Genomic DNA, 26,113 nt, shown 5'->3' with positions numbered 1-26,113 from the left:
GGACCTCTGAATTGGTTTGATACTGTACAAGATAAGTACTGGAAGAAACATTTGAAGCAGAGGCATTTTAACAGAGGCATGGGCGCAGTAGGCTCCGGCATTGTGTCAGAGTCTACTGTGCATGCGTAGATTTCCCAGAAACATGGTGCCCACCATGTTCCGGAGACTAAAATCCTACTGCATGCGCATTCATATAGCATATGGTCTTTAGGATTCTAAATTAGTATTGACATGATGATACATTATTGCATTCGCTGGATGCTTCTGGCTCATAATAACGGCTTCCAGTTACACAGATAGAAGAAGTATACCCTCATAGTTTAACACATTATGCTGCCCCTTTTAATTGAATCAGTAAAAGTTGCTTGATACCACATAATCACGGATACATTTTATGCATTCCAGCTGCATAAAATGAGAAAAAGCATGCCCTCCTTATTCAGCACATCACACTGCACCTTAATCTTAAATGCAATCAACAAATGCAAACACAAAGCAGTTTTTTTTACAAGATATACATTACATTGTGATGTTGGCAATTAAATACAATTTTGCTGATATATAGAATCGTATTGGTACTGACTGTACCCATGTTTCATTACTTGATATTGTGTTGACTGATTGGTACCGCACAGAATAGATGGAGTTCTGTGGAGGGTCAGCGCTCCCTGTCAGCGTCTCTGTGTGTGATCTGCAAGGAGAAAATGGCGCTGGTGAGTGCTGGGTCCACTCTAAGAAGCTCCGCCCCATGTAATGGCACGTCTTCCCGCTCTGTTGAGATTATACTGGCCTGAGGTAAAATACTTTCTAACAGCAGTACACAGACCCTGATAGCTAAATTGACCAGATTTGAATGCATTGCGCTGGCCCAGGGCGCCCCTCACAGTGCCGCACATCTGTACCTCTGAGCCCTCGGGAGCGCAGCTTCAGTACTGCGCTCCCACCCTTATGCCACCATTCTTGCCGGCTCCCCGCTAACCAGGGCGCCGGCGTCATACTCCCCACTGCGATCTTCTGGTTCTGTTAGGGGGTAGCGGCATGCTGCTTGAGTGAGCGGTTTCCTCGGGGGCTTGTGATCATCACCCACAGGAGCTCAGTGTCCTGTCAGAGGAGATAGTGGCTATTAACCTCAAGGGTTGGACACTACTTCCCCCCTAAGTCCCACGAAGCAGGGAGGCTGTTGCCAGCAGCCTCCCTGTGCCTAACATCTTAAATAAAATAATAAAACCAGAAAAGCTCTAGGAGCTCCCCTAGCTGTGTCCGGCTCCACCGGGCACATTTTCTAAACTGAGTCTGGTAGGAGAGGCATAGAGGGAGGAGCCAGCCAACACTATTAAACTCTTAAAGTGCCCATGGCTCCCAAGGGACCCATCTATACCCCATGGTACTAATGTGGACTCCAGCATCCTCTAGGACGTAAAAGAAAGATGGAATAACGGCCGTATATAACAAAATCTGATCAACACAAAGTTACCCAGTAATGGTGTCCTGAAAGTGTACAGGGTTCTCTCTCTTGGGTGTTTTCTGTTATAAGAACCTACTACACTATGGGGGTCATTCCGAGTTGATCGCACGCTGCAACTTTTTGCAGCTCGTGCAATCAACTAGACGCTTCCTATGGGGGGATTGTTTTTTTGCATAGCAAGGCTGCGATCGCTTGTGCAGCCCTGCTATGCAAAAAAAGTTTTGTGCAAAACAAGACATGGGTATGAGTTACTTACCCTGTGCAGTGAATCCAGTGTTGATGGTCCCGGAATTGACGTCAGATATCCGCCCTCCAAACACCTGGACACGCCTGCATTCACCGCACCACTCCCAGAAAATGCTCAGTTGACGTCCCGAAACGCCTTCCTCCTGTCAATCTTCTTGCTGTCGCCGCTGTGACCGCTTTCTTCGCTAGCGGTGTCGCTGCCCGGTGACGGCTATTGCCGGGCAATGACACGCCTGCGCAATGCAGCTGCAGCACATGTGCAGTTCTGACCCGATCGCATGGCTGCGACGAAGCACAGCGTACGATCGGGTCAGAATGACCCCTATATATCTGTGTTTCCCCCTTTTTTGAGCTTATTTACACTCAAATCTTTGGAAAAGAGGAATCAGTAAAGAATGAAAGAACGTGAATTGAAACGCATATTTCCATGTGTGTATCCTGGATCCTTTTAGTACCCACCCTACGTGGTGATGGAATTAAAGATACCTTGATGGGTTTATTACACCTGGTTGCAGTGTGAGTTTTGGTAAGCAGTACCTTCTCAATCTAGGTTCATTAGAATTGTTATCTAGCTGCACTATTGAGGAGTGTGTCCATATGTGCTAGACATACTACACTATATATGTCCTTTTTTTGTTTCTGAGAAACTCTAAACTGACAGATGTTGGATACTCAGATAAGGGATTTTCGAAGAAAAATGAAGCAATCTTCTTTTAAGGACTGAGTATTAATGTATGCCTATTGGAATAGGATTGTGCACTATATCCTGTTATTTCTATTTTGCTTCTTTCATGTAAGGTTTAGGTAGCCCTTTTTATACAGGCAGCTGCAGATCTGATATATTTTTGCGCCTTGGGACTATTCACATTATTTTCGAATTGAGGTAGAACAGCGATGTTTTACAGTGTAGTGTAACCTATAGAAGGGTAAGCAATGTAGTGTAGGGTATAGAGGTGTCAGTAATGTAGTGTATGGTATAGAGGTGTCAGCAATGTAGTCTATGATATAGAGGGGTCAGTTATTTAGTGTAGAGATGTCAGAGATGTAGCGTAGGGTGTAGAGGGGTCAGTGATGTACTGTAGAGTATAGATAGCCCGTGATATAGAGTAGTGTATAGAGGGGTCAGTGATATAGTGTAGGGTGTATAGGGGTCAGTGATGTAGTGTATGGCGTAGAGGGGTCAGTGATGTAGCGTATGGTGTAGAGGGGTCAGTGATGTAGCGTATGGTGTAGAGGGGTCAGTGATGTAGCGTAGGGTGTAGAGGGGTCAGTGATGTAGCGTAGGGTGTAGAGGGGTCAGTGATGTAGCGTATGATGTAGAGGGGTCAGTGATGTAGTGTAGAGTATAGATGGGCCAGAGATATAGCACAGGGTGTAGAGGGGTCAGTGATGTAGCATAGAGTGTACAGGGGTCAGTGATGTAGCATAGGGTGTAGAAGGGTCAGTGATGTAGCATAGAATGTAGAGGGGTCAGTAATGTAGCATAGGGTGTAGAGGGGCCAGTGATGTAGTGTAGAGTATCGATGGGCCAGAGATATAGCGTAGGGTGTGGAGGGGTCAGTGATGTAGCGTAGGGTGTAGAGGGGTCAGTGATGTAGCGTATGGTGTAGTGGGGTCAGTGATGTAGTGTAGCGTATAGATGGGCCAGAGATATAGCACAGGGTGTAGAGGGGTCAGTTATGTAGCATAGAGTGTAGAGGGGTCAGTAATGTAGCATAGGGTGTAGATGGGTCAGTGATGTAGCGTATGGTGTAGAGGGGTCAGTGATGTAGCGTAGGGTGTAGAGGGGTCAGTGATGAGGTGTATGGTGTAGAGGGGTCAGTGATGTAGTGTAGAGTATCGATGGGCCAGAGATATAGCGTAGGGTGTAGAGGGGTCAGTGATGTAGCATAGGGTGTAGAGGGGTCATTGATGTAGCGTATGGTGTAGAGGGGTCAGTGATGTAGTGTAGAGTATAGATGGGCCAGAGAAATAGCACAGCGTGTAGAGGAGTCAGTGATGTAGTGTAGGATGTAGAGGGGTCAATGATGTAGAACAGGGTGTAGAGGGGTCAGTGATGTAGCATAGGGTGTATAGGGCTCAGTGATGTAGCGTAGGGTGTAGAGGGGTCAGTGATGTAGCGCAGGGTGTAGAGGGGTCAGTGATGTAGCGCAGGGTGTAGAGGGGTCAGTTATGTAGCGTATGGTGTAGAGGGGTCAGTGATGTAGTGTAGAGTATAGATGGGCCAGAGATATAGCACAGGGTGTAGAGTGGTCAGTGATGTAGCACAGGGTGTAGAGGGGTCAGTGATGTAGCATATGGAGTAGAGGGGTCAGTGATGTAGTATAGAGTATAGATGGGCCAGTGATGTAGTGTAGAGTATAGATGGGCCAGAGAAATAGCATAGGGTGTAGAGGGGTCAGTGATGTAGCATAGGGTGTAGAGGGGTCAGTGATGTAGCATAGGGTGTAGAGGGGTCAGTGGTGTAGCATAGGGTGTAGAGAGGTCAGTGATGTAGTGTATGGTGTAGAGGGGTTAGTGATGTAGTGTAGAGTATAGATGGGCCAGAGCAATCACACAGGGTGTAGAGGGGTCAGTGATGTAGCGTAGAGTGTAGAGGGGTCAGTAATGTAGCATAGGGTGTAGAGGGGTCAGTGATGTAGCATAGGATGTTAGAGGGGTTAGTGATGTAGCATAGGGTGTAGAGGGGTCAGTGATGTAGCATGGGGTGTAGAGGGATCAGTGATGTAGCGTATGGTGTAGAGGGGTCAGTGATGTAGCGTCGGGTGAAGAGGGGGGTGAGTGATGTAGCATAGGGTGTAGAGGGGTCAGTGATGTAGCGTAGGGTGTAGAGGCATCAGTGATGTGGCATAGTATGTAGAGGTGTCAGTAATGTAATGTAGTGTAGACAGGGGGGTGCTTTTCCCCCCCTGGTATCACCCCAGTACACTAAAAAATTACCTGTAACCATACCTGAACCTCTATGGTAATAGAATTTCAGAGAATTATTCACACGTGTTTGCAAAGACATGTTTAGCTGCTGAACCACGCCAAGGCTTCTCCAATATCAGCAGTCCTAACACTACATAATACCAGTATCCACATAGGGCCATGTAATTTGTCTACATTAGGCCTCATGATAAAGGCTCATACTAAAACACATCCAGACAGAGAGCTAACTTACCTGGTAGCCACCCCCAGGATCTCCCATTAGCACTACAAAGAACAGCATGCCTTCCAAATACTGCTCCCATTCAATGCCTTTCTCACACATGCAGACAAACAATGGCAGTTGCTCTATCATTCCTGGAGATAATTATATCAGGTGCTAGAAAGGGGGAGGGGTCACAGACAAACAGCAGATAGGGAGAAGGGATCCTTTTCCCCCCTCTGGTATCCCCCCAGCACACTAAAAAATTACCTGTAACCATACCTGAACCTATATGGTAATAGCATTTCAGAGTATTAGTCACACGTGTTTGCAAAGACATGCTTAGTTGCTGAGCCGCGCCAAGGCTTCTCCAATATCAGCAGTCCTAACACTACATAAGAGCAGTTCCCAAATAGGGCCATGTAATTTTTCTACAGTAGGCCTCATGATAAAGACTCATACTAAAACACATCCAGACAGAGAGCTAATTTTACCGGGAGCCACCCCCAGGATCTCCCATTAGCACTACAAGGAACAGCATGCCTTCCAAATACTGCTCCCGTTCAATGCCTTTTTCACACATACAGACAAACAATGGCAGTGTGCATGTAGTGTGGGGTGTAGAGGGGTCAGTGATGTAGTGTAGAATATAGAGGGCTCAGTAAAGATACTAATCCCAAGTACTAACTACACTTATTGAATTAAAACACAAACTGTTTTAATTACTAAGGAATTAGTATGCAATCTGGGTCAAAGAAAAAAGCAAAGGTCAGTGGTTAATATGAGTGACCAGTGCCATGCCTTGCACCACATACCATTATGTTAAACTGAGATGTTAATTTTTTATATTGGGGGGTGGGGACACCAAAGGAAAATTTTGCTCTGGAGAACTAGCCGTGATCACATAGTCTGGGGTGGGCGGGACACCATGACACATAGTCTGGGGTAGGCAGGTTAGCTAGCCTATAGAAATCTGTTGATAGCTGAGGTTGGGGGTGGACTGATCCAGTGACTTGCAATAAGGGTAGGCAGGGGAGGCAGAGCCTCACCTGTTATACTTGAGTATACTCCAGTTTTTTACTATAAAAATTAATAGAATAATACAAAGAAGATATTTATAACATATATAGGGTAACAAAATATGTACAATCTTGTATAATGCCCACATGAACCCTACAGTTCATATGGGATACGGCCACCCTCATCGATTAGCCATAGCTGCCCAACCTGAGTTTTAGCCCTAGCTACCACCCCAGGGAGGTCAGGGTAGGGCGCAGAGGAGGGTTAAATTAATTACCCTGTCCCCTGTCGGCAGTCTAAAAATCAATATGTCGCAGTTGGTCATGTGACCGCCAGCATCTTGACCGCCGGCATTTTCTACACATAGCTCATACAGTATATTTGTATGTAACTCTGGCTCTGATACTAACCAGTGCCTCCTCAGCCACTGACCTCACCGCATCTCACTGGGCTGTTCATGATCCAATGCTGCTCGGTTTCCTGTATGCTGCTGCTACCGGCCAGTTCCCGTTGACAGTGAGTCCTGAACAGCACTGTTTGGCAGCGTTGGGGGGGGCGCAATTGGTGTAGCCCCCCTATTTTAAATTTAGTCTCCACTGCAGCTCAACCCTTGCAACTGGCTTGCAATGCTCTCTCTCTGGGGGGATGGGGGTGGGTGCGTCAGGCTCTTACATTGCCAGGGGCACTCGGACCCCTAGATACACCCCTGATACCAACATATAACTGTTAAAATAATAGGCAAATAATTATGCCTTAATTTAACTACTTATGATACTTTGATCTAAGCTGTATGACTTAGGCATTGATTAGCCATACATTGAATTTAAGTACAAATGTAATTCATACAAAAAATTCACCATGGAGACAAATATTGTCCTTTAATATATATTTAGATTAAGGAGGGGGTGACATACATATAAAAGTCACACAAATCACAATTAGTTATCCCTATTATCTTAAGTAAGAATATTAAAAGTTAAGTTTTAAAATAAACAATCATATCAATTTAATAATCATATATACAAAATATAAACGAGTGCTCCAAAATAGCAATCTTTCTTTTTTTGGCAACTGCCAATAAGTAGATATTAGACTGCATTTAATGTCAGCTTTAATTATATTAATAATTTTATAATACAAAACGTCTGCCCCAACCTAATACCAAAATAGCACTCAATTTTTAAATTAGATATATAAGAAGTTTTATGGAAGTGTTTTCATCCTTTAATTCAGGGGTGGGAAACCTTTGGCCCTCCAGCTGTTGTTGAACTACACATACCAGCATGCCTTGCTACAGTTTTGCCATTTGGCCATGCTAAAACAGTTGCAGGGCATGCTGGGATGTGTAGTTTAACAACAGCTGGAGGGCCAAAGGTTCCCCATCCCTGCTTTAATTAATGATACTGTGTCCCTTTTTCACTCCTAAATCATCACAAAAAGGTAAGTAGGTCAAGTTGAGAAGGAACTAAAACTAAGAGGTACATTTACTGAGCATCAGATTAGAGTTTCTCAGTGATTTTGAGTCAGACTTGCACATCATAGATTTATTAACGGCAAAGCCAATGAATATGTGCAGACTTTAGATGACAATAGATAATCAAGTGCCTAATTCAGATCTGATTGTAGATGTGCTAAATTTAGCATATCTACAATCATTTTCTCAGACATGCGGGGGGACGCCCAGCACAGGGCAAGTCCGCCCTGCATGTCTGGCTCTGCACCACCCCACCCGCATGGGTACAAAAGCTTTGCCCAGCGGCGATGCTTTTGTACCTGGTGAGTAGCTCCCTGCCCGCACAACTCCTGCACGCTTGCAGGCAACTACTCGCTGCGTCCTGGGTCACAGCGGCTGCATGTGACATCACGCAGCCACCACGGCCAGCCCCCCCAACGGTCCAGACATGCCTTCGTTGTCCGGACCGTGCCCCGCCAATGGTGTTCTAATGTCGTTGGCACGCCCCCTCCTGCCCCGCAACCACCTCTGCCTGTCAATCAGAAGAAGGCGATCGCAGACCTGAGATGCTTTTAGCATCTCACTGGGCTCCCGGGGTGCGCACTCCACAATAAAATTCAGACTGCAATCGCTGCCACTGCAGCGATGCAGTCTGAATTACCCCCCAAACCTGTAAAGTACTCTGTGTGCAAATCACCAAGGACCCTGGGAGTTGTAAAAGTGTGTCTTTAGTACTTGCAATTCATACAGAACAATGGGCCTTATTCATATTTGTTAGCAAACCAAAAAAGTAAGTAATTGAGAAAAATAATGTTGCACTGCAGGTGGGGCAGACCAGGGACGTGCGATGTGCAGAGAGATTTAGATTTGGGTGGGGTGTGTTGAAACTGAAATCTAAATTGCAGTGTAGAAATTAGGCATCACAGAAACAATATAACCCACCCTAATCTAAATCTCTCTGCACATGTTACATCTGCCCCACCTGCAGTGCAACATGGTTTTGCCCAATTGCTAACTTTTTTTGGTTTGCTAACAATCCTGAATAACCCTCTATGGCAGCTGCAGCACTTCCTGTATAACCAAAACTTCCTGTGTAACAAACACTTCCTGTATTGCAAGTGGATAACAACGATGCAATCCACATACAGCATACATTTACTGAACAGACGGTTGATTATTTTTCATGGACAACAAAACAAACCCTGGATTTACCAATGGTTAGGTAAATCTAATAGAGCCTGAAAAATTCTGCAGAAGTTACAGTATATGAAAAAAAAACATAGACTACCAATTCAGAGGCAAGTTTGTATCTAAAAATAATTTTTATTCATCCAGGCTTTATCATGAAGCCTATAAAAATATGTCAGCAGAGGGATCATCACTTGCCTGAGATGCACAGTACTCCACCAGCTGAGTTAAAGGACCCATAAGACAGAAACAGAGTAAGATCACTAGCTTCCAGAGGTAACACAGAGCCTATGCAGGTATAGGTTCTTCAATGGTCAATGCAGGGTCTGATGGAGAGTTCATATACAGATACTGTATTTTGTTCAAGCATAAATACGTAATAAACTTGTATGACTTTGTCAAGACTCAGCTTGAACCAGACACTGCATGGTCACATGCCATATCAGGCCTGCACAATCTGCTGGCTGATCTGCATTTTTTTACCAGTTGATTCTTCCAGTCGTTGTCCTCTAGAATGCTGGGCAAATGGCAGGTAATAGTCTCCCATCATTTCACCCAGATCATGACAGCCCTAAAGACCCTCTTCTACACATTTTTATGCTTCCCCAGCAAGGAGTCACAGTGGCACAAGGTAAAAATAGCTTTCTGTAATCCTTTAGGCATGCCTAATGTCCTGGGAACTATAGACTGCACATACTTTGGGCTGAGACCACCTGAGAATAGAGTGGAGACTTATATCAAATTTCCAGCACCTGGACACAGCCAGAAAGGCATAAACTGCAGCCATTATTCGAGTGCAAGAAGAACAAACCAATGTTTTTGCTACAAGCAAAGAAGCATTAGTTACTTAATTTCTTTATAATAAATACAAATCACACTCTTTATGAGGCTTACACTCAGCTATACATGATCCTAATAGCAATATTCTGTAGGATATACTGATTACATGATCACACACTCACTAGTTCTGTAAGCAGCATGCCAGCACAGAGTTTGGCACCACCAACACAACCTAGGTGTGGGTTACTTACCCATTGTAGACCCACCAGCAGGAGTGTTGATGAGCCCGCCCCCACAGCTTCACATCCTAAAAAAAAATATATATATATTATTTACCATTCTGTTTAAATTAATATATACTTACTTTAGATTTGTTTTCATTTTCAGGTGTAGTTAATAAAGAATATAGAAATCAATGAATAATGGATAGCATATAGTAAGTATTGTAACAGAAAAAAAGATATTAGACAATAGATACTCGTGTACATATATATATATATATATATAGAGAGAGAGAGAGGGATAGTCTCCCTAATCCTAATACGGTTTGATTTAAACTACTCCCAGTGTTTCATTAAATTTTTATAAATTCTCTGTTATGTGGAGTATAGGTAAAACCTGCTTGGGCTACTCTCCCACTAGGACTTTGGAAAAGCTCTATCTGCGGAGTGAGTTTTATGGCTTAATATCTTGTATAGTTTTGTTTCTCTGTTAGAGGGCTAGTTGCAAGTATAAAGGGAACAAGTTTATACAACTGCCACTGGTTGGGTAGAGGTGCAGGATTTGGCATATATTGATTGGCTGTGGGAGGGGTCCCCAAATCAAGACCCATGAGGTCTAAATCTGCCTCTGGGTTGATGTACATATCAAGCATTGTAGAGAGTGGAGAAGTTGGAAATTGCCAACGTTGCTCATAGCAAACAATCCACTATTACCTATCATTTTGTAAAATTAATTTGATAAATGCTTCCTCAAAACTGATTGGTTGCTATGGGAAATGTTGCCAATTGTCCATATCTAAAGTCTTTTCAGTACTTGATATCACTGTTTCTTTAACAAACACTAAACATAGCAAAAATATACTTAGACATGAAATCGTTGTTTATAACTGACACTCTAATCTGACTTCCATTTTCTGTTGTCACAGAGTCACCCTACTTGCTCACTGTCTGTTGCCTAATCTGTTGGGGAAGGTTGCTGCAGAGCCAGATAATGCAATAGACAGCAGCAAAGCACAATATCAGACACTTTGTTGACATTATATAACTAAATGTCACCAGATTTATCAAGACACCTGAACCTAGACCTTAATAGCGTTCTATCACTGATCAAAGGTGCGTTCTATCACTGATCTAGTGGTTATATGTGCCTCATTATACCTTTGCTCAGTGCGAGTTTACAGATGAAACAATGGAGTCAGAAACCAGGATGAACAGCCATAGCCTAAACGCCCTGTGTGTTGAAAAAAAATTAACATATATTGTTAACTTACAAGTAGTGAGAAGCAGATATAGGTATTGCTGATGGATATCATTGATGCCTTAACTTTGCTATGGTGCCTACTGAAAGTGGACTGTTATATGCCTACCACTTTCCCATAACTGACTGAAAGGAGTCAGTGGCAAAAAATTGTAGAACACACAGTAGCTTGTAATACGGCACATGACCATGCAGTGTCTGGCCCAATTTGAGTCTTGACAAGGTCATACAACATTATGCTGGAATGTATTGATATTCATCTGGCGTTCTAAAGCTTTTTCTAAAATCCCATCAGTTTTGGTTGGTTTGAAAAAACCAAAGGAAAATTGACCAAATTCACAAAACCAATGGTTAGTAAATATGCCCCTAAATATAACACATACCTCATGGAAAACAATAATGTTCAAAAAAATGCATTGTATGTACAAGTATCAAATATTTAACTACAGTATACTCTTAAATACCAAATTGCTTTCTAACAAATATTTAAAATGCCCGCTCTAATATATATTGTAGACGCCTGCACATCTTATTACCATGTGCCATGAATGTGCGCTATACATCGCAAAACACTGCATCCCATAAAAGAAAACAATACACCCACACATTATCTGAGTTCCAAAGCTCATTGATGTATATATTTGTTATTAAAAGGATATGTAGTCAATATATCACAATGTACAGTATACATATAGTTACATGGTTACAATTTATACAGTAAGCAGTTAATACATAAAGTTACAGGCCAGCAAATACATCACCATATCTTTCTCATATAAAAGTCTTCCCTCCATATCACGCTCTCTCTGTATATAAATACAGGAACTGGTCTGGCAGCACCTCCATCATCGTCTGGGACAAAACAGCAACTAACTCCTGTGTGTGTCTGATGAGCAATGTGTTATCTAGTTTGGGGGAGTGCACACATCTAGTCTAAGGGAGGGAACTTTCTCATTCATGATTGAATCACTGGTTTGTTCGTATGCTAACCAGGTTCAGCCTTGAAGACATCCAAAGGGCTGGCCTGAGTTTCCTGTCCACCAACTGCTTGGAAATGTCTATTGTTTTAATAAAAGTGACTTTAACTTTCATACATTTAAACATAACTACTTGTTGCAATGTCCTACAACTTAATAACAAGTATCAAATGAATCTACACATTAATCTGCTTGCTTAAAATACCAAATATGACATGTCTATCTTACTCCGCTCCAATAATACGCATACATGACGTTACTCCATTATATAATTTTAAATCATTATGATGTCTGGCGCTTGATATGTTATAATTATGTGCTGTATGAAGTAAGTGTCGAATCCATCTCTGTGGCATGTCCGTGTAAATGCGTGTGTAACCATATATTGCTGTGCTCGTTGTGCGTATTTGCAAGCATAGCGACTTATAATGTGTGTAGTCTGTATGTTCTCTCTATGTAATATTTTTGACTTCGACAGTCCACCCTTTGGCAGTAAACAATAACTGCCATCAATTATTAACATAAGAAAAATATTTTAGACAATAATCGGTGACCTAGACACAAGTATGTATTCATTTTGCAAATCAGATGTTTGACCATATTTGGGGAAGACAGGGAGGAGGACGGGACATCCTCTATATGCACTTGGCGGTCACGGGACCACTGGTTGGGTGTGGGACAACATTCAACCTATAGAGTATGCTGATACAGTGCTTTGGCCTATAATGTCTGATTTGGAAGAACATTTCACACATACATGTACCTACGTCTTTGTACACTGATGTTTGGATTCGATTGAGGTTCCGCTGGGTAGATGAAGAAGACACAAACAAATTGTGAAAGTGACATATAAAATTTTCATGATCTACATATTCCTATCATTTTCTGAACATTGTTTCCATTTCCGGAACGTATGCTAGGTCTGTTTAATAATTGAACAAGGGTTATAAGTAGTGTCCTTCCTAAATAACATAAACCTTCGGAGTTCGGGGATAGCCACTCATTAACCTTTCTTCCACATATATTAATGAGCTCTTTATCTGCAATGTGTGAATAGCCATTGTCTGATTGTTCCTGATTACCTCCGAACTCCATAACTACTAGACCTTTGATTTTTCTCTGACTTTAACAAACTGATCGGCTAATCCTGGGATCCTATAAGGAAATCACTCCTTCCTCCAGAACCAGTTCCAGTCCCACACTCGACTCCTCAAAAAAAAAACCTTGCAAAGGAAGAATGTCCTGAAAAAAAAGTTTGTCAGCGGGAAAGAGAGAAAAGAGAAATAGAACAAAACAACTCTTGTTCATAGCAAATCAATTACAATGACTGGTCTTTCTGCAATCCTTTAGTATGCTCAGGTAGTGTTCAATAGTGCCGCCTCTCAGTCTTCACAGAACAGAGTCTCTGGTGATACTTTTGCGATCTCACTCCATTTACGAGTTCCTTCCGGACAAACCGACTTTCCTGCAATGGGAATCGTGGACCCAAGTCTCTCTCTCGGCTACTTTCACTGGGATAGTGCTGTCAACAAAACTTGGTACGGTCCTTCCCACCTGTCTATTAGGCAACCTGAGCGTAAGAACAATCACACAGTCTCTTGGTTCACAATCATGACAGTTAGTATTTGGCATACCAGCAATCAACAGTTTCAAGTTCTTTTGTCAAGTTCTCAAATGCTAGCTCATCTCGATAAAGTACTGTACTGTCACCTCATTGGTGTATTTCTGATCATTGTGCGGATAAATCATGACATGAGGTTGTCTTCCAAAAAAACAAAAAAAAACACAAATACCAAAACAAAAACAAAATTCGAAGAGGGTGATTCGTTAAGTGAAGATCTGGGAGTGGTTCCGATGCTACATAATACTAGTGGCAGTATCTATGATCACAATAGTATAATTTCTACTTCTAGGGGTACCATTATCTACACACAAATTTCTGCGCAATTTTTCTTTGCGGTAAACACAGCAGCATCCGTGGCGGCAGGAAATGGCTCTACCCAGTTTGAGAAAACATCAGTGCACACCAATACATAACAATAATTCCTAAAGGGTGTTAACTGTACGAAGTCGATTTGTATTTCCTGAAAAGATCCGTCTGCAGGAGGGATATGGGATTGCTCTGTTGGTATTGCCTTACCAATATTCTTCCTCAAGCAAGTAAGACAGGTCATTGCTTTCTCACCTGCATGAGAAGAAAACCCTGGTGCACTCCAGTAGGCTCTTACCAGCTTGCACATACCTTCCTTACCCTAGGTGAGTCAGACCATATGCCGCCTCAGCTAGGCTTGGGAGATATGCTCTGGTGGCCACTGGCTTACTGTGTCCACCTCTCCAGAGTCCTGGGGACTCCTAACCATACCCCTTTGACTTACGGACCTCCTTATCCTGTAGGGAACACACATTTTTATCTTAATTTAACTGTTGTGTGTTTGCAATGTAGAGTATCATAAGCATAACTCAAAAAAAAAAGAAAAAAGAAACATCTCTAGAGGAGAGAAAGAAGAAGAAAATGAAAAAGAAAATGTCAGGTTTGCCATTCACCAACAGGCATATCAGTGTCTATACAAAATTTCCCTTCACCAGTATTCTCATCCTTCCTCCACCCTTTGTGCATGACAAGGCACACTGCAGTAATACTGGTGTTATCATGCTGTTGGGATATACTGGGTTCGGGCAGAACTCTGAAGGACCTAGGCATGTGGAGTTTGAACTGTAATTGGGTCCATGTATTGTACCACCCTGTGTGAATGCAAAAGATGAAGAGGAAACTGTAGAGAAACAGAATAGAGGTTGGTGACAGATGAGTTTGTAGAGGTGGAGAAGATTTAATAAAAATTTGACAACTGGATTGGTTCTCTGCTTGGTCTACTCCCCTTAAAAAAAATGATGTGTTTGTCGTATCGCTATTGGGACTATCCCAGCCATCAATGCAGTGTCCTGTCCATCCTAAGTTCATAGGGAACCAGGTATCTGTGAGATGATTTCCTCTACCTGTGATGGACATGCATCTACAACAGTGAAATGTAACATTAATCTTCATGGGTGTCTAACATACTTTGTACTTCCTTAGCGGGAGCACATTATATGTATATCATATCTAACAAAGCTCCTGTTAAGTTAATCAGAGGCCATTTCTGCTAGGAAAAAGAAGCAAAAGTTTAGAGGCCCCATCTTAACCCCAGCAAGTTTTGTCAAAGGGTAATGTTGCATTTATTTTGTTCTTCCCATTAGCCGAATCTGTGTTTTCTATATGGCTTATGATTCCTTACTATATGTCCCTTGGTCCCGTCTATGTGTTTAATTATGTGGCTTGTGTTTTCTGTCTAGGGGGTCTATATTGACTATGTGTCCTACTACTCCTACAATCTCTGGTAAAATGCCCTTCCTTCCTACAAGTGTAACATATTATTGACCATTAGGGATCCGGGGTTTGGACTGATGGGTCTTTCCTGTATGTGCCAGTATACTTACCATCCTCACCCTCTCCACCTGTTGTTCTCTGTGCCTAGCACTATTCTTGTGATGTTCAATAGCACACTCTTTAAGATTAGCTACTGAGACCCCTTTCCAATTTGGCAAAGAGGTCTGCACCTTGACCCTCAATGCCTTATTGAGCCCTCCCATTTGCCGAATTAGTGTTTACCAGTGATCTTATTCAGATGGAGAGTTTTCTATTACTGCAAAAGAAAAAAATTTTTTAACAAGCTTCTAGGTCATGTAAAGTATTCATTCAATCCTTCTCATCCCGTATTAAGGGTCTGTACATGGTCCAACAAACATTTCCGAGCTCATCTTGACTAGGGGCATTACTAGGAATGAATACTTCTTATATGGTAACTAAAAGAAATACCCGGGGGTTACCTTGTCTCTGTCCACTTTCCTACTGGCAAATACTAATGTGCGGACAGGTTTTTCTCCATTTCTGACGTTACTTTCTTGATTTTTATTTTTATTTTTAGGTTTATTATATATGTACATAAATGATACCATACTTACCAGTTCCACTGGTCTCAGACACTTCCCCCGCAGGCTACTGCTCTTCTTTTACCGGTTGGATACTCCTCTGAGTGCATGAGAGATGGCTGAAAACAATCAGGTCGCCTTCTCCTCCTAAATAAAACTTCAACATTCATTAGTACATATATAGGTTACAGTCATATTTTTCATATTTTTATTATTTTCTATAGTTTGTATGCTGGCCGTAACTGCTTCCACATCTACATATGGCGGTGTACTTGCATTCTCTTTTTTTTTCTTCCTACTTGTTTATTGTTGCTACAAGTTCAAACAGTTCTTATATTTCCATTCTTGTCTTATATGACTTTGGTTAGACATACCACCTGCAATACCTTAGGATCAAACTCACCAACCCCTCTTGCTGCCACAGGTTAAAACAATTTGTATGTCTGACCTTTTGTTTTCTGGATTTTATCAGACATATCCTTATCCTTAAGTTCTGTAATACCTCTGGTTCAAAGCTGCCCACCCTAGGGAATGATACCCTATCGTTGTCAGTCATACGTACCAATTTGTCACAATAAACTTCAGTGTGTGGACCATATTTCTCACACATTATAAACCTCGCGGACCAATTGGGCCGCAACTCTTCTGCCTGAACTCTGGCTACCATACGTCCCTTAGTTGAGCAACTGGCTCCCATAATTGTGGGCCTTTTCCCACAAACACCAAAATACTCAATATAAGCCGACGGTGAAAGTTCTCCGAGCGCTTTCACCCACTCTCGCCGACGTTGGTCGGTACTACCATACACTGTCGATAGCGAAGGCAATGTACCCAACTTAGGACCCCTAATTGTCCTATATTTTCTGGAAGTTTTTAGGAGTAACTTACCTTTTCCAGTAAATATCTGCCATTGGAGATTTTCCTGAGAGAGACCAGTGAAAACTCCCTTTATGCACTTGTACACAAATCACACTTACATATGCTCTAAACAGCGATAATGATACCTTGATTTTACGCAAAGCTCGTAAAGGGGGTATCAAGTTGCGCTATGTATCGCACCCACAAATGCGCGGTCCAATCGCACAGCGTATAGGTACTTGTTACCTATCCGCCCTACGACCACTGGAATCGAATCACAAGCTGCGAAACTCAGCCGGAGCATATCAAAAAACTATATGCGTCACCAAGTTCACAATTCACAATTCCCTACCATGCTCCTGTGTAAGTCTCCTCACGACTTACGTATTCCAATCTATACTAATGTGAGTCAGCCACCTCACGCCGCCAAGCCTCCACTCACTTGGTGTACCAATGACGGGATCCCGAATTCCCGGGGGTTCAATACGTTCACTACTACTTTTCACTCACTCAAATATGCTTTGTTTTTCTGTACAGAAAATTTCTCATTCGTTCTGATCGGCAGCTTTACCCCCAGAGGCAATACAGTTTTTAAACAAAATTTTAGCGTAACCTGCTTTTGAAATCAGATAGTTATGTGCTATTGTATTAAATGTCTACTATCCCACCTTAATTGAACAAATATCGTGTGGTTTTATTATGCGCACACAACCCTACGCAAGCTTGCGTAATTACGCAACCGTGCGTACCCCTATGCCACGTGTGCGGCCTTGCGCCGCGTGCACATTTTTGTACGCTGTCCTCACGTTCCGTACCACGTGTACCAATGTGCATACGCAATAAAACAAATAACACAACTCTATAAATGTGAGCAATACTAACTATAATCGCTCACTTAACACAACACCCAGTTTTTTTCTTAACAACCAGGCCAGAACTGCATTTCATGTCTATAATTACTCCCTTAAATACATTTATTTAAAATGTATCTGTATAGCAAACAAATGTATCCGATTTCACAGAGATCTATAATGACTGCAATAATCTATAATTTAAATGATATGATTCAGATTGGATAGCTATCTTGCAGAACATACACTGATATAAATATACACATAATTATAATAATATTATATATATATGTATCATTCATGGCCTTCTATGAGACACCTTACCTCTTCACTGTCTCTAATTTGCATCTCAAAGATATCTGCTTTTCACTGCTAAAAATAAGTAGTTACACAGGTTAATTTGCATTTCAATGGCTATCCTCCCTAGTAAGCAGATTCTACAAGTCTTGAAAGAAAAACCAAAACTCTTTCTTTCCTTTTTCTATCTGTGTGCAACCCCCCCACTTGATGTAAAAAACACTTATCTCACCATTTACTCTCACTAGGCCCAATTGAAACTATTTGTAATTGACTATGGCATGGGTTAAATAAATGCATTGATAACTCATAAATGGTGCTTGATGTGACAAAGGAAACTGATTGTTCTGAGCAGATTGAAAATCAGCTATTTAGAAAGTGACCTTCCTAAAATGGCCACTGTTCGTCCCCCTTCCACATCCATGAGGTTTACAAAAGATGGTGGACAGGCCATGTGGTTAGTCCAAAATGGAGGACAGACCATGCGGCTTCCTTTGTCACAAAGAAATCACAAATTATACAAGCACCAGAAGTTACTTTAGGCCTGAGTTTAAAAAAAAAACGATATCAAGGCTATGCAGCATCTTTTAAATGTACTTTTAAATCTACTTAACAGATAAACAATCCAATCTGAATCAAACACAATATGACTTATTTGAACTTTGTTTTGCAACAATAAAAATAGATTTTAGCATTTTAAATATTATGAGAAACATATTGTCCCTTGAATTTTCATATCAGCGGCTTACTGGTAACACAACAATACATGTGGATGTTATTCGTCAGCGTCGCGATGCATCCATCATTAGCCGGTCGATCACAGCCGCGTTTGTAATGTACAGTGCACCATTAAGACCGTGATATCGGTGATGCAGCCCCCATCTTAAATACCAAATTGCTTTCTAACAAATATTTAAAATGCCCGCTCTAATATATATTGTAGACACCTGCATATCTTATTACCATGTGCCATGAATATGCGCTATACATCGCAAAACACTGCATCCCATAAGAGAAAACAATACACCCACACATTATCTGAGTTCCAAAGCTCATTGATGTATATATTTGTTATTAAAAGGATATGTATTCAATATATCACAATGTACAGTATACATATAGTTACATGGTTACAATTTATACAGTAAGCAGTTAATACATACAGTTACAGGCCAGCAAATACATCACCATATCTTTCTCATATAAAAGTCTTTCCTTCATATCACTCTCTCTCTCTCTGTGTAAATAAATACAGGAACTGGTCTGGCAGCACCTCCATCATCGTCTGGGACAAAACAGCAACTAACTCCTGTGTGTGTCTGATCAGCAATGTGTTATCTAGTTTGGGGGAGTGCACACATCTAGTCTAAGGGAGGGAACTTTCTCATTCATGATGAGTCACTGGTTTGTTCGTATGCTAACCAGGTTCGGCCTTGAAGACATCCAAAGGGCTGGTCTGAGTTTCCTGTCCACCAACTGCTTGGAAATGTCTATTGTTCTAATAAAAGTGACTTTAGCTTTCATACATTTAGTCATAACTACTTGTTGCAATGTCCTACAACTTAATAACAAGTAGCAAATGAATCTACACATTAATCTGCTTGCTTTAATACCCAAATATTACATGTCTATCTTGCTCCGCTCCAATAATACGCATACATGACATTACTCCATTATATAATTTTAAATCATTATGATGTCTGGCGCTTGATATGTTATAATTATGTTCTGTATGAAATAAGTGTTGAATCCATCTCTGTGGCATGTCCGTGTAAATGCGTGTGTTACCATATATTGCTGTGCTCGCTGCGCGTATTTGCAAGCATAGCAACTGATAATGTGTGTAGTCCGTATGTTCTCTCTATGTAATATTTTTGACTTCGACAATATGTATGTGCTTAAAAATTTCCTTTAACTAAGGTGTCAAATGTAAAAAAACTGCAGAGTGGCGCCAAGAGGGGTTTATTAATTACCTATGCCCAGGATGATAGAAGGACTTAGCAGGGACCCAGGTCTGCTATCAACCCCTGCTCCTACCTCTTACCTAGCAACTGCAGCTCTTCTCAGTCCTTCACCTGGCTGTTGTGTGCTGGGTGGCAGTGTTGCCATGGAGGCTACTGTTTCTGAGCAGCAGCAGTAGTTTCCCCTGCCTGTATAGGTGGGAGTAGTGGTACACTGATCTGGTACCCCCTTACTGGATTTGCACTTGGCTGAGGGCTTACTGCACCCTTTTTCCAGAATAAAACACTGCAACATGGCACTTAAAGTACTATTTTTCTCTATAATATTTCTAAGGGGGCGTGAACATGCCTCCCGTGATTAGGCCATGCCCCTAAAATGTACCTGCGCCCAGTCAGGCTCTCTACTACCATGGGTATGCAGGGCATATGTTATTTGTCCAAATTGAACATGCATAATGTGATAGTATATGTCTTACAAATCTTACAACGGGTGTAGTATGGTATGCCGGCGGCCGGGCTCCCGGCGACCAGCATACCGGCGCCGGGAGCCCGACAGCCGGCATACCAACACTGTGGCGAGCGCAAAGGAGCCCCTTGCGGGCTCGCTACGCGCGCCACGCTATTTTATTCTCCCTCCAGGGGGGTCGTGGACCCCCACGAGGGAGAATTTATGTCGGTATGCCGGGTGTCGGGATTCCGGCGCCGGTATACTGTGCGCCGGGATCCCGAGATTCGGCAAACTGAAGACCACCCCTTACAACTGTTTATATGTAGCAGGTGTTGTTCTGTAGGGGTGAAGTATGATATTTTGACAGCCATAATGTAAACCTTCATCATGTTGACATGAGACTATCAACATAGTAATCATTTTCATATGTTAAAATTTCGATATATCATCCCAATGGTGACTTACCTCCAGGCAACTGCAGCAGCTTCAGCTGAGTCTTCTCGGTCATCTGATTAGCACTTCTGGCCCAGACCTCCATCCGCCAGTGTTCCTGTAAATATTTCTTCCCTATCCATAACCTTAATTCCAACCCCTCATTGCCTAAACCATCCACACGCTGCCTAACCCTAATGTTAACATTCTGACAATGTCAACATTTCATCTGTCAATGACATGTTGTCTGTCAATATTTTAACAATGTCAACATTTACGTGTCACTCACATACATTCAAGTGTTGCATATCAAAGTAATCAGCACAGTCTCCTTGTGCACCTTAGTTCCATTACATTGTGACTAAGATGCATTTTTGTCAAAAAAAGACATTCAGCATTAATAGAGTCTCGCAGGACCTGCCGTTCCAAGATGGGTTGTTTGGCATGACTGCAGTAATTACACATACTGTACATGCAAACAATTACATAGTGAGCATGCTGTAGCTACCATTATATATACTCACCAGACAATAAAGGGGCATCAGAATCATGTACATTGAGTCCTAAGCCACTTTGGTAGCAGTAATAATGCCAAGCACAGGTTCCTCATATTCAAGATAGTCTATTGTAGAGGAGCCTTTCTCTCCTCTGCCATTTTAGCTTTTACTTTTCTTTTTATATCCAAATATACTCTATTTTGCAGGGCATCACTCCAGCTTTGGTCTTGATGGGATGACTCGCCTCCTCTGACTACATATCCATCTCCTTCAATTCTCCCCTATCTCTACCTCAAGCTCCTTCACCTCCTCCCTACTCATTCTCCTCTCTCCCTAAGAATAGTGGTGGAAGTACCGGAGACAATGGAAACTGTTACCACAGTGCCCAGCACCTCTTCCATTGCTCCAGTGTCAGAGCCACCAACCATACAATACACTTTGGTATACCAATAGCGCTGATAACAATATTCACATACAGAATTGGCTTACATCAACTACGATATCCTATTGTTATTTGGCCGAAGGAGATGCTGTGAGTAGCAGGCCACTGACGGACAATACGTTCGTATCACAGATGTATTCACCTCATGAAGAGGAAGGAAGTCACCTTTAAATATTCCAAAAACAAATGGACATGGTGCAAGTACAGCCAGATAATTGGATAAAAAGGTGATTTTTAATACAACAAACTCACAAACAGAGAAAAGAAATAGGCATGTAACCACTATTGTGGGTTAGGACATAGGACCAGGCATCAACACCGTTACCCTCCCAGTTCTTTGGCAAGGAAGCAGATCAGAGTTCCGGAATCTCGAACCCACTGGTAACAGGAAGCTGTATTGGTCCAACAGTAGTCCCCAAAAACGTCAGTCACCACGCCTGTCCTAACCCACAATAGTGGTTACATGCCTATTTCTTTTCTCTGTTTGTGAGTTTGTTGTATTAAAAATCACCTTTTTATCCAATTATCTGGCTGTACTTGCACCATGTCCATTTGTTTTTGGAATATTTAAAGGTGACTTCCTTCCTCTTCATGAGGTGAATACATCTGTGATACGAACGTATTGTCCGTCAGTGGCCTGCTACTCACAGCATCTCCTTCGGCCAAATAACAATAGGATATCGTAGTTGATGTAAGCCAATTCTGTATGTGAATATTGTTAGCAGCCCTATTGGTATACCAAAGTGTATTGTATGTCTGACTGTTTTGAGACTGGTGAGGAGTCTCCTGTAGGTGTACTTAAGCTGCAGTTAACTATTGGCGCGGTGTGCAAATTACCCTCTTTTTTCTAGAGCCACCAACCATAGCAGATTTACAGTTATGCAACAAAAGTGGTTGCTTAGTGTCCAGTTAGACCAAGGGGGTCCACCGACAGGGCTGAATAATGGTGGACTGCAGATGACTCCACAGGTGCTCTGCCTCTCTCACTTATATTTCACAAGGGGAAAATGCTGGCCCTGATAGTAATTCTGCCCGGGTTTACCTCCTGAATCTTTGCTCTCTTGTGCTGAAACTCTATCGTCACTGCCTCAGTCACTGATCACTTTCCTCACGCACCTTCTGGGTAAGAGAGCTTGGGTTTGACTCCAGCTCTGTGTCAATGGCTGCCATCTATCACTGTACTGCTGCTGTTCCTCCTCACAGAGATGCCGGTGCTCGGTCTCACTGCCTGCTCGAAGCTGCCCTGTTAACCAGTACTGGCGGTATGCAGCTCCAGTCACCACACTCAGATGGCTACACACAGGCAACGTCGGTGGTATATCAGCAATGTGGGCCCTTCCTTCACAAGTCATCTCATAACAGTCCTAACAGTTGGTGTGTCCCTTTTATAAATTCTCCTCTGTTGTCACAGATGTCTTCTGTCTGAAGCATGAGAGCCTATGTAGCTGGCACACGGGGGTGCAGTTCAATTACCCACACACTGGCTACTGGTGCTTTTCAGTGTTCTTTGTCACAGAAGATAAATAACACCATTGTATAAATGAGCATGGGAGAGCACATACTGTACACATACTGTATATTTATTCACATGAGCCCTCTTACTAGAGTGGATACCGCTATATGTACATGGTCTTGTGACCATGGGCAAATACTCAGACTCCATATAGGGCAATACAGTGCTAATCAGGCACAAATAAAAGAGCAGAGAACACGTTGGTATCTAGAGCTCCCATTTGAAGGAGCTGCTTCAGGACCTCAGTGAAGGTCTGTGCAAGGGCAGAAGGATTCACCAGAGTTGGCCCTTGACATAGGTGTGGTGACCTAGGCACATGGGAGTTTGGTGAGCCAGGGGAGTGGGAGGCAGAGCTGGGAGGAGGGCCAGAACAAGAAGGCAGACATGCAAATGTTGTTAGTATTGTATGGTGGTCACAAAAATGCTATTTGTATTATTTGGCGGTCACAAAAAATTTTCTCAGTATTGTATTGAGGTCACTGAAACGCTTTTTATATTACCTGGCAATTACAAAAATGCTCTCCGTATTCTCTGGCGGTCAAAAAACAATGTTCCCAGTATTGCATGGAACTCACTAAGAGGCACTTTGCATTGCCTGGTGGTCACAAAAATGCACTCAGTATTGTCTTGTGATCACAAAAATACTATCAGTCTTGCTTCCGTCCTCTCCAGTCCACTGAAACTGCTCTTACAAAAGTATGCAATGACCTCCATGCAGATAAATCTAAGGGACACTACTCTCTACTTATTCTACTTGATCTCTCTGCTGCTTTTGACACTGTAGACCATCCTCTCCTACTGCAAATGCTTCACTCCATTGGTCTGCGTGATACTGCCCTCTCTTGACTGTCTTCCTACCTCTCTGACCATTCATTCTCTGTCTCCTCTCATGACTCCACCTCCCCCTCACTTCCACTAACTGTAGGTGTACCCCAAGGTTCTGTCCTTGGTCCTCTTCTTTAATCTCTCTATACGTCCTCACTAGGTAAGCTCATTAGTTCTTTTGGTTTCCAATATCATCTCTATGCTGATGACACTCAAATCTATCTTTCCTCTCCAGACCTCTCCCCTGCTCTCCTCACTCGTATCTCCAACTGTCTCTCTGCTATCTCTGTTTGGATGTCCAGCGATTTCTTAAACTTAACATGTCTAAGACCGAGCTGATCATCTTCCTTCCCTCCCGAATAACCACACCTCCTACAATCTCATTATCTTTTAATGGCACTACTATCTCCTCTAGCTCCCAAGTGTGCTGTCTTGAAGTAATCCTTGACTCCTCCCTCTCCTTCAAACCACACATTCAGCACCTCTCACAAACCTGCCATTTTCATCTAAAAAATATTTCCAGGATCAGACCCTTTCTGACCCAGGCTGCTACTAAGACTCTTATCCACTCACTGGTCATCTCCAGACTGGACTACTGTAATCTGCTCCTGACTGGCATTCCTGACAAATACCTCTCTCCACTCCAATCTATCCTCAATGCTGTTGCCCGGCTCATTTTCCTCACCAAACGCACTACGTCCACCTCTCTGCTTTTACAAGACCTATACTGGCTCCTCTTCCCATTCAGAATCCATTTCAAGCTTCTCACACTCACATAAAAAGCCCTCACCTACTCCTCTCCCATCTACATCTCTGACCTTATATCCCTTTACACTCCCACCCGTCCTCTTCGCTCTGCTAATGCATGCCGACTCTCCTGCCTACGGATTACTTCCTGCCACTCCTACCTCCAAGATTTTTCACCTGCTGCACCACTTCTCTGGAATTCCCTACCTCTCCCCCTCAGACTCTCCACCTCTCTACAAAACTTCAAATGGGCTCTCAAGACCCACTTCTTCACCAAACCCAGCCAAATCTCATCCTAACCCTCTGTTCCACATTCTCTATGTACCCCATCTGTGTCACCCCTGTCTGTCTACCCCTCCCCTTTAGAATGTAAGCTTCCACGAGCAGGGCCCCCTTCCCTCATGTGCTTATCCTTTTTCTTACTTAAATAATCTTCAACTGCACCAAATCCAGCAGTCTTCTGCCACCTGATACTTATTCCAGTGTCATCTGCTGATGTAGCTATGTTTATTTACCCTGTACTTGTCCTATACTGTCATCAACTGTAAGTTGCTGTTTTCCTGTTTATTTGTTTTTGTACTCTGTAATTGGGTGCTGCGGAATCCTTGTGGCGCCATATAAATAAAGGATAATAATAATAATAATAATAATAATAATAATATCAGTATTGTACAGAGATAACTAAAATGCTCTCTGTATTGCTGATTTACTCTCCTTATTGTCTGGTGTCACCAAAATGTTCTGTATTTTATTTCACTCTGAGCGTGCATCAAATGAGCAGTCCAAAGTTGCATGGATATGCATCCATGGACAAGCAGTGACAGGTAGTGGGAAATAAGCTGTTATGAGACAGAGAGTATGGAGTCACACAATGCAACTCATTTTCATGGGAATGTCATGGGTGTATAGTAGAGATGAGCGGGTTCGGTTTCTTTGAATCCGAACCCGCACGAACTTCACTTTTTTTTTCACGGGTCCGAGCGACTCGGATCTTCCCGCCTTGCTCGGTTAACCCGAGCGCGCCCGAACGTCATCATGACGCTGTCGGATTCTCGCGAGGCTCGGATTCTATCGCGAGACTCGGATTCTATATAAGGAGCCGCGCGTCGCCGCCATTTTCACACGTGCATTGAGATTGATAGGGAGAGGACGTGGCTGGCGTCCTCTCCATTTAGATTAGATTTAGAAGAGAGAGAGAGAGAGAGATTGCTGTGATACTGTAGATTAGAAGAGAGTGCAGACAGAGTTTAGTGACTGACGACCACAGTGACCAGTGACCACCAGAGACAGTGCAGTTGTTTGTTTTATTTAATATATCCGTTCTCTGCCTGAAAAAAACGATACACAGTCACACAGTGACTCAGTCTGTGTGCACTGCTCAGCCCAGTGTGCTGCACATCAATGTATTGTATATAAAGCTTATAATTGTGGGGGAGACTGGGGAGCACTGCAGGTTGTTATAGCAGGAGCCAGGAGTACATGATAAATAATATTATATTAAAATTAAACAGTGCACACTTTTGCTGCAGGAGTGCCAC

This window comes from Pseudophryne corroboree, chromosome 5 (genome assembly GCF_028390025.1).
Source record: "Pseudophryne corroboree isolate aPseCor3 chromosome 5, aPseCor3.hap2, whole genome shotgun sequence".
NCBI classification, from domain to species: domain Eukaryota; kingdom Metazoa; phylum Chordata; class Amphibia; order Anura; family Myobatrachidae; genus Pseudophryne; species Pseudophryne corroboree.
Note: the sequence above shows the minus strand (reverse complement) of the source record.